Raw genomic sequence first — 11,024 nt, forward strand, 5'->3', positions numbered from 1 at the left:
ACAGTCCGACACTGCATATATCGGCTTTTGATTCACGTGGTAAATCATTATCTCCAGATTAACAGCCAGGTGAAGGCCAAATTAGTGTTTTAAAAGAGTAGGTTCGAGCATTTTAACGAAATTAGCCAATTGCAGTACATTGACCCTGGATCTTAAGAATCGCCTCCTTACCCAACATGACTCTAACTGTTGTTCTTCGATAATACTTCGCTGCGCGTGGTATTTTCAACTTTCTTCTCGGTGTTTGAAAATGTGGTCAAACACGTTCTTTCGTGTTTGATATGTTACGCCATACAAATTGAGCGATTCTTGAATCTTGACTACATTTGAGTCGCAGTCGATGTGTTGTCGAACCTTTCAACAATTAAGGCTAGGTGACTGGCAATTTAGGTGACTGTTGTGGATAATGTTAAGTAATGAATGCTTTACATCCTTTACATGTGAAATTCACTTCAGGCCCTAATATGCTAAAATAAAGCTATTAATGAGAAATAAACTTCTCAAACTCATTAATAATTTATCAAACTTAAACAAAGGAAATCAAGATGGTGATGGTGTTTGGATATCCGATCTTAATTAGGCTGGATTTTTACGATTTCTTCTTAGGTTTAGTTTCGATTGAAAAGATATATCAGACGCTCAAGACAGCGTTTACCACATTTTCAAACAACTCGAGGTTCGTCAAAGATACTCCGCTGGGCGACGTATTTTCAACATTCTTCTCTGTGTTTGGTAATGTGTTCAAGCACGGTCTTTTGTGTTTGATATATTACTTCACTTACTTCTAGAATGAAGGATACAACCTTGACACTGCATATATCCACTTTTGATTCATTTTGTAAATATCTTATCTCTAGAAAACCCGTGTGTCAGATCAATAGCCAGGTGAAGAGCACATTAGCAATTCAAACGAGAAGCTTCTCGTAAAAGTAATTGTTGCTGACGAATTAGTTGTATTCTGAACATCTGCTTCTCAGCCGGAATATCTCCTTAACCGAGAACTGCTCTTATTTAAGGCCAATCTACGGAGTCTAAAATCAAAAAAGTTAACATCACCACCACTACTGGCTAACGTCATCTTCAGATTCTTAAACCGTAACCTCAAGCAAGTGAAAATGAATCATTTCCTTTGCTTCAAGGTAAGACATTATTCCGAAAATAGAGATAACATTTGTACAATCGTTGTTCGTGGTAATGTCGGAAAAAGTGTTTTTCATAAATGAGCGGTTTAGGTTGAATACACGCGTGGTGTGGTATCACTGGACTCAACAATATTACTTAAAGAAATGAAGTCCAAATACATTCGTAATCAACCCCAAAAAAGGTATCTTCGCAGTGGTTTGAGACTTTCGACAAAATTAGTCGTTTAAAATACCCGACAATACGGTGACTCTGCAACCTGAGTGACATAATTCTCGGCTCCTTACTCAACATAACTCTGCCCATTGTTTAGCCCGTGTTTCAATCTCACGTCATGCAAATTCAGCGGTTCTTGAACCTTAACAGCGTCTGAGTCGGAGTTGATCTGGTGTCGGAATCTTTTTGCAATTAAGGCAGGCAGTTTCGAAGCACGAAAAAGAAATGGAACATTTCGTGTCAGTTGGTATCGACGAAGATTTATGGAGTGTTTCCTGCTTTTGTGAGAAAATGAATTCCTCCGGAATAATTCAAAAGTAATTTAAGGCCGCGGTCAAAGGCTATCACTAGTAAAAATAATGTATTGATTATATTTCTGAAAGCATAAATGGCAATGGAACAAAATTTAGTACACATTTAGGTTTTAACGTCCTGGACATTTGAAACTAGACTTGGTGCTTCTGAAGGGTCACTTGACATTTCACGTGACTTTTAGCGGAAAATAGACTTTATTCGAGCAATTGGTGGCGGTTTTCAGTAATATCATCTAATCAAAATGCATTTTAGATGCAGTTCAATTGTTTCCATCCTCTCACGTTTGTAATGACCGCCCTGCTTTTCGTAGAAAACGTTTATAGGGTAAAAGGCCGCTTTTTTCAACAAAATTCGACTTTTGATCACTTCTATCTTCTAATAGCGAAATCAACGTAGATCATTCCAAACGTAACAAGGTAGATGATTAAAACTTGCATCGAAAACGCTTATTTATTGATCAATAGAATGAAAATTCGCCACCAATTTGCCGATTTATTAAATTTTAACAAAATGACACGTCACGTGGTCATGTATTTTGACCCACGTCACATACCTAGAGAATATCATTGCCTTCACTGAGAGTAAGTCCACATTTGCTTCCTCTGACCAAAGAAGGTATATATTTCCTCAAAAGGAAGTTAGAAATAAGTTAAGGAGATGACAAAAAAGTTATTTATTAACTTTGAGTGGCAGCCAATAACGACTTTGACTGTATCAATATATAGTGTAAGTGGGCACGAACTACAGTCTGTTACTTTTCCAAGTGGATCTATCTCGTTTTGTTTTGCTTTATTCTGTTCTGTTTTTGTTGGAGTTTGTTCAGATATTGACGTTCTCTGCTTGAAATCCTATGGCCGAATATTACTCAGTTATTACTAATGATTAACTAGCAACAGCAAAGTTAAATTTTAAAATTAAAACGAGGAAACTTTATTTATATTCCGGAGGTCAGAAACATCTGCACGACATCGACCGGACTAACAAATTATCATGGAATATGTCTTGCCGTGACGTATCAAAAGAGGAGTTTGTTTAAAATGGCTCTTTCATAATGACTAAGCTGTTTACGATTCAGCCCCCACACTATCATTCTCAATTATATCCATAACGCTTACAATGGAGACCGATGGAGATTAATGTGCATTTTTTTTTGCTCAATCTTATATTAACTACACTGATCTAAACTGTGTGATGGTCAATATTTTATCTTACGACTTATATTTTCGACGTGAGGCATTATGTGGACCTTCGACTGGCCTGTTAGAAAATAACCTTGTAGCCAGACCAACGCCATAATCTGCCAGAGGTAAAAACTGAAACCTTTGGAAATCTCCCGAGTCACGTGATCCGGGACACCTGCGCAAACGTCTTCTATTAACCAAAACAGATAAAACATAAGTCCATAGCAATTACATGGGCCCAGTTTAATTTAACTTGTACTGAGCATTTAGAAGAAACTTTGGGAAGACCAACGTCGTAGATACAAATCCAAATCTGTGGAAATCTTAATATACGTTTAAATCAGGACATTTGAGTGCAAATCTCCATCCTAACATTAATTACATGTAAAATGATGAAATATTAAGTCTGTAACAAATATTGCAGCTCTCATCTGGGCTTTTAGAAAAGAGAACTTGAAATATTTGACTGACTATATATATGTCTGGATTTATGTAAAGAGTGTCAAAGAATTCAAGCGCTTTTTCCTCTCGAAAGTAGACGATATAAAAATCAAAAGGAATTTAAGTCTTTTTTTCCTCCACTCTCTTATCTTCCTTTTCTTGCTTTTCTCTCTATCCATTTTTTTTTGATCGCTTGGAGTGATTTTAAGGCCTTTTGGAGTTGTGAAATCAAAGCGCATATGGTTGTGTTGGTGCAAAGTCTTAACACGGTTTTCATAAATTCAGTCATACATATCAGTGTTAAATAAAACTTTTCTCTGTAGGAGTCTCATTTACGTGCGAACCAATACATAAGTCCACAGCAATTATCTAGCTTTCAGGAAGGCTCTTAGGAAAAAAAAAAAACATACTGGACTAGCTTTAAGTCATTGTTGAAAGCGGAAATCTGTAGGAATCAAATTAAGGCATTAGCATGCATGTCTGGAACTTTTACCGAAATTGAAATGATGTGGGAACATTATTTTGTTCTCTATTTGACTCGGCATTTCCAAGGAAGTGGTAAACTACAAAATGTACCAAACGAGAATACAGATAGCAAAAATAAGGCGGTTGTTTGAAAAAATAACATCTCCGAAAATCATAAGTTTACGAAAACAAGGATGTAGTTACGTCAAACTGTGCTAAAAACAAATATGAAGTCAGGAAAGAACCATTAGTTAAAAATCAATATTAATTAACTTGAGCCAATTCGACGTTTCTTTTCAGTTCAGCCCCCACGATACCACCTTATTAATATATTCAGATATATTGCTCATATTGATTGACATATTGAACTTTTCTCTGCTTCTGTAGATAGCGATCACTGGGGAATCCACTCCACTGTTTGATCATCGGTTGACCAACATAACATCGGTATACCAGAATTATATTACAGGTGAGAGTTAAAGGATTGATATTTTATCCTGAAACTGTTCTTTTAAGCCTATGGCTCGTTGATTTTACATATTTGTATCCAATAATTTCAGTTTAAGTGTATCCAGTGTTAAACGAACTATTTGAATGAACTTATATTTCTTTATATGCCTCAGCGTTTTCTGCGGTCAAGTGACTTAAATTTGCAGTCTATTCCAAAGAATAAAACGACTTTTTATGGCGGCAGATCTTTCTCGGTTATTGCACCAAGGCTATGGAACGACTTACCAAATGGCATTAAACAGTGTTCTTCTGTGGACTGTTTTAAATCACGATTAAAAAGTTTTCTATTTTAGAGATCGTTTTAGATTAGGGTTTTTATGTACAAGGCTGTAAAAGGCATTGGGAGACCTCAAAGTGAAGTATAATGCGTTTTTAAGAACCCAGAAACTGCAAGGGACCGCATACGATAAACGCTGCCAACGTTGGATTTAAAGAGATCTGAAAACAAACAACAGACTGCAAGGCTGATAATACGTGAAAAATGTCTTGAGCCACCAACATGACAAGAATCGATAAAGTAGGATCGCAACAGTGGACAGCTGTTTCGCCCTTCTTGGGGCCCGTCAGCACTGTGCAGCGAAGATGTGTAACGCCAGCCCAACAGCCAACGCACATAAATTGCAAAATGACCCGTTCAGTATATCAAGTTCCGTACTTTGAACTCACTTGCGCCCCGAAACACGCGTTGCCACACCACGTGTTTCGGGGCGCAAGGAGACAAGGTGTCAAGATTGGTGTCTCGAAAAGCATTTCACAACAATAGTTTATTCAAAATTTGGGGGGCAAACAGAGTGAATTATGGGCAATTGGAAAATAGAGAATGAGCGCGTGCACGAACGCGCGCTAGTGACACTATAAATTATGCGCAGTAAGGATGCGCAATGCAAATGTGAGGGGCCAGCAACACACAAGTTAAAGTTTCTCTTACCTAATAATCAGGTATCATTCAATCATTGGACCTCTTTTATTTGAAAAACAATTTTAATTTTTCCAAGAAACCTGGAGTAATTCCTTTAGCTTCGTTCATTTCACACAGTAATTTTTGCTGCTTTTACAAGGAGGGGAGTGGGTTTTGTATTTGAAACTATTTCGAGGAGAAGCACTTAATCGGGGGGTGCGTTGTAGACGAGGAAATAAGATATTGAATGGATGTCTAAGTAAAACTGAAAAAGAGGATATTTGTCCGCGAACAGCAGTTTATTTTTGTTTTTCACTCTGGTTGTTATGATTATCAGGATACCAGAACCCACGAGTAAAGAATGTTATTTAGTCAAGCAAGGCACGTGCCGACACGGTTAAGGTGGCTGAACACAGTTTTTGATGCCTATGTTTCATTCACGGCAAGAGACAAAACGAGCAAGAACGATGAAGTGGTTTGCATTACAAAAGCGAGGGGAGACACAATTCCAAAAATATACTACAGTTTGCATACGACTTTTTTCTTTGCTATTCCATTGCTGTACATTATTCTAACGCAATGCCGTATTTTTCATACTCTCCGAAGAAGCGTTGTACCAATAAGTAATTTGTTTATGAAGAGATCAAATCAACGGCACAGGAAGGCTGCAAAGACACTCCTCGCTTTAACTATAGCGTTTGTGTTATGTTGGTCTCCTTTTATGATCACTCGAACACTAATTTATTTTCACATGGCTTCTCCTGGACTCGTCTGGAGAGCGTCTCAACTTTTAATTTTTCTCAATGCCGCTCTGGATCCGCTGTTATACGGTTTTTTCGGTGGAAATCTGAAGTCTTCATTGCGAAGAGCCCTCCTCCGCAAGAATTATATTTTATGTTATCATCGACGCGTCGACAGAGTTCAGACAACCTCGTTTGGGTAGACTGCATTCGGTAAATGCACTGACAGTGTGACCGCAACAACAGCAAAACTTCATGAAGGCTCTCTCATGAGCTTTAAGCTTGCGCTTTAATAGCAGAATTAATTTTTTAACCATTGCCTTCCATAAGGAAAGCCTCACCTCTATGGTGCTGCATTTTGTGGTCAACTATTAAATTGCATGCAGGTTGCAGTGCACGTCAAGTTGTTCCTAGTAAATCTGAAGCAAGCAGGATATATGCAACGCCTAAGATGAAGTTCAAAAAAAAAAAAAAAAAAAAAAAAAGTCGGCGATAACACTTCCTCTAAAAAGACATCTTTAATTACACTGGGCATCAATATCAACGCCACAGTAAAGCAGGATTTCCATAGCAACAGAAGACACGTTCTCTCGAGGCGGCAATCAAGACACTTTCTATCATTTTGCGAATGGTTCTTACACTGTGGATACAGCTACGCTAAAACAATTGACTGCACTTTACTTTCATAAGCATAAAAAGGTATTAAAATTTCCAATGTCAACAAGGGCTTAGACCAGGTGTTAAAAGTGAAGGAAAACCTAATATTTATTTCTGAGGAGTTCTCCCTTAATTGAGTACAGATGCTTTTGGAAAAACAATAGTAATTAAACTTCGAGCTGACCAACGTAAGGAAAGATACAGCAAAAGGTTCTGTAACTCATTAGGCCAAGAGTATTCACATGAATACCCCCTGAGAGAAATCTTTTCAAATGAAATAGCTTATCACACCAGGTAAAATGAAAACTTAGACTAGGCAAAATCTGCATGTTTAGGTGATTTCAGTTTGGCCTAAATCCCATCGGCAAAGCTAATTTCGTGTACTTTAATTACCTTGCTGGTGCTTTCGCTCGACATGAGTAAAACTTAACCTCGTTGGGTAGTGGATTTTATTTTTTTTTTCTAGTACTAAAGAATCATTGTTAAGGTAAATCAATCCACGGTGCTACTGACAACATAAAGTTCTGCCTTCATTTCAGTGTTAGATGTTATTCGATACGATTCATTGCAAGCTGGCATTTGCATTTTACACATGCAGTTAAAAGTAAATACTAACGCAACATAAGTGCAATTAAGGAAAGCAGGAAAGCTGTTCAGAGGAAAAACCAACAGTTTTTTTTTGGAATTACTTTCTTTTACCGGCTCTCATTCCTCTTGGCCAATAGCTAACGCTTAAGTTCAAATACTCTCCAAATTTTTCTTTCTATTGAAAGAAAAGCCCTGTAACATTACAACAAGGTGAAAAATATTTGCGGAAAATGAGAAAGAACAGAAGCGGCTTCAGTACATGTAAATAATCTTCAAACATCGGGAGACATTTGAACATTTAAAAACTTGAGAAGCAGTTCAGTCGTCGTCGACAAGAAATGGCTCTGGAGGACGGAAGTTTTACGCCAAATGTGAAAAAAAAAAACGCGATTGCAACATTACAACAAGGTGAAAAATATTTGTGATCAGAAGCGGGTTCAGTAAATAATCTTCAAACATCGGGAGACATTTGAACATTTGAAAACTTGAGAAGCAGTTCAGCCGCCGACAAGAAATGGTACTGAGAAGCAATTCAGCCGTCGACAAGAAATGGCACTGAAGCACTGAAGTTTTACGACAAATGCAAAAAAAAAACAAAAAAAAAACGTGACTGCAACATTATAACAAGGTGAAAAATATTTGTGATCAGAAGCGGGTTCAGTAAATAATCTTCAAACATTGGGAGACATTTCAACATTTGAAAACTTGGGTTGTGTCCTGGTGTACCGGTACACAGAGGGAATAACCATTGTACTCCATTCTTTACGAACCTTTGTTTAGCTGCTGAATATTGTTGGATCTTTTGTATCGGTTCTTGTGAACCGGTACACGAGGACAGAACCAAAACTTGAGAGGCAGTTCAGGCCGTCGACAAGAAATGGTACTGAAGGACTGAAGTTTTACTACAACTGAAATGCAAAAAAAAAGGGTCTGCAACATTACAACAAGGTGAAAAATATTTGTTATCAGAACCGGGTTCAGTAAATAATCTTCAAACATCGGGAGACACTTCAACTTTTGAAAACTTGAGAAGCAGTTGAGCCGTCGACAAGAAATGGCACTGAAGGACTGAAGTTTTACGCCAAATGTAAAAAATACAAACATTTATAGATCAACTTTTATTTCAACTCGGATTTACAAGGTAGCCAATATTTCCAAGAAAATCTTATGTCTTATTCTAATTAACCAAGAAAAAAATTAACATAGATAGGAATTTGTAATAGATATTCTGTATGCACGGTCGAAGATGGCAGCCGTTGACAGTTCTTCTCCACTTATGCTTGTTTTCTTCTGTATATTTTATACCACTGTTTTCATCTTGTCAACCTTTGGTAATACATGGGTCATGTCAACTTGCTTCAAGACACTGAGGCAAAGATATTCTCCATTTAAATGTTTGGTGGCAAATTTAGCGTCTGCGGATCTTTTGTTTACTTTACTCACACTTCTAAACGCAATTAGCTATTTGTGGCGTTGGGTTGGAGGTGACATCACTTGTAAAGTTCAAGGATTCCTTATTGAAGCTACCTATACAACTTCGATCACCACACTTGTGGTGATAAGCTGTCAAAGACTGAAGGCCATTACGGATCCTTTCAACTCAAGGATTAGGGCATGGCCAAGCAGAGATCACTATAAACCATTTATCATCTGGGGCCTTTGCTTAACCGTCTGTTTACCTCTACTGCACATTTACCGCGTCGAAACGTACGAAAACGGCGACGTACTTTGTAGTAATGCTACATGGGGAACACCCGGTCGACAAATTTACTACAGTCTGCACACAATATTCTTCTTTGCTATTCCCTTGTTTTATATGATTTTTACACAATTTCAAATTCGGCGTGCCCTGTATTCCAGAGTTAAAGTTTTGCCAATGGGGAACTCGTTTATTATGAACCATAATCGACGACACAAGAAGGTTGCGAGGACACTTGCCGCTTTAACCATAGCGTTTGTGCTATGCTGGTCTCCGTTTATGATCACTCGAACTCTCATTTATTTTCACATGGCTTCTTTTAATTTCATTTGGACATCTTCTCAGCTCTTGATTTGTCTCAATGCCGCGTTAGATCCCATATTGTATGGGATTTTACGGTGAAAATCTTAAGCCTTCATTACGAGGAATTCCGTTCCAAATATCTGTGACCAGTGTCGCTGGCACTCCAAATAGGATCAAAACTGTACATAAAACCGACCTGCTTGTTTGGTATAGCACTTGGGTTATTCAAAATAACATTAAAATTAGCATAGTGTGAAAATACATGAACGTATCTTGGTCCACAACACTGAATACCGCAAAACTTGAGGTGATATTTTGCGCCAGCAAAACGCTGATTAAGGACAGTCGCATTAGAATGAGAATAGTAGGATTTGTTATCTTCATCGAAGTCAACGAACGTTGCTAACTACATTTAACACAGTTCAGATTATGAACGATGTTACATACGCTAAAATAAGAAGTTGCAAAATTTTTATTCTGACTTATATTTATTGGAAAGAGGAGGTTTTACAGAACCTGAAAGTTTTTCAGTTTTGATGGTTGACATTTTATACAGCTGGCAACAACATACTTGCGAAATAGAGTTAACGAAAAATAATAGAGGCAATTACCGCGTCAAAGCATTCTGATTTGGAAACTTACATTACGGTTTAAGAGCCAGCAACACATATGGTTTGTTTTTGAATGCTAGGGGAACGAGGTTCAAAAAAGACTGCTATCAGATGAAGAAAACAAGCGCTTACCCAGCAAGAAAAAAAAAAGACACTGTGAATGTAATTAACTTAAGTTTGACATTTCTTTTTGTTCTTTCACTTGAGGGTTACTGATCTGTTTCAGTCCACCTACAGGGTAATTGTGTATCCTTAAGAAAACGCCAATTTTGAGGATTTTTCCAGCTGAGTTTATTTGAGTTGCAAAATAACTTAAACATAAAGCTACCATTTATGATAAGTCGGCAGTTATCGTTAATGTTAGGTCCGCAGTTATCACGTTTTACTGATTGCATATGGTTGGTGCTTTATATAAGCCTGTGATTGGATAACATAATGTTTTCATTAACACATTTGCAGAGAGGTGCAGAAGACTATTGAGGATGTGCACATGCTGTTTTCTTAGTATGTGCTGACGAAATGGACTTTCAATACTGTATAGAATTCAAAGAATAAGTATAAAAGGAGGAAACAGCATAAAAGCACAGTTAAGTCGAGTGATATCAGATTGTTTCCCGGAGAAATAAGTATGAGACCAACTCGCATTTATCTACCTAATAGATAAACTGCTCTGGCTGTTTTCAAGGATAATAAATATGCACGATTAAACTATCCAAAGTTTTGATCGTTTTGATTCTATTTCCCTTGTAAAGAAAAGGACATGATGAAAATGTCCAAAGTTTGGATCGCTTACTTGAAAAAAAAGGACTTTTTTTTTCTCGCCAAACCTTAAGGACAAATTTAATTCAGGTAGTTTTAAACTGAAATTTAAAAACCTCAATGTTAATACAGCTGTCCCCGAGAATAAAGCAATATTCAAATTGCCAAATTTAGTATAGTCTTTGAAGAATGGAATAACAGGTAAGTTAATAACTTGTTTTCATCCGGCCAAAGAAATTTAAAGAACTCATAGGTAGCAATTTAAAATTACCTTTTTGCGATAGTACTTTCATACCTTCCGGACGAGATTGCTGGTAAGTAAATTTCTCTCAAACATTTGCACAAAATGGTCAAATTAGTTAAATTGAAGATCTATTTGAAAGGCGACATGAATATTTTGAATTAGGCGAATCGCGTACGGCGGCCAGTCAAGGGTCAATGGCCACAGATATGCAAACTCACCTATCACGATTTACTGGAACACCTTATTTAGGAACAAAA

At 37.3% G+C, this 11,024-nt stretch overlaps 1 pseudogene; it reads left to right on the plus strand.

Moving 5' to 3' along the window:
- The first annotated feature begins 5,626 nt into the window (after positions 1-5,626).
- LOC145478353 (QRFP-like peptide receptor) lies at positions 5,627-11,003 on the plus strand (annotated as a pseudogene).
- Positions 11,004-11,024: the final 21 nt, after the last annotated feature.

The sequence above is a fragment of the Orbicella franksi genome, chromosome 2, assembly GCF_964199315.1.
Source record: "Orbicella franksi chromosome 2, jaOrbFran1.1, whole genome shotgun sequence".
NCBI classification, from domain to species: domain Eukaryota; kingdom Metazoa; phylum Cnidaria; class Anthozoa; order Scleractinia; family Merulinidae; genus Orbicella; species Orbicella franksi.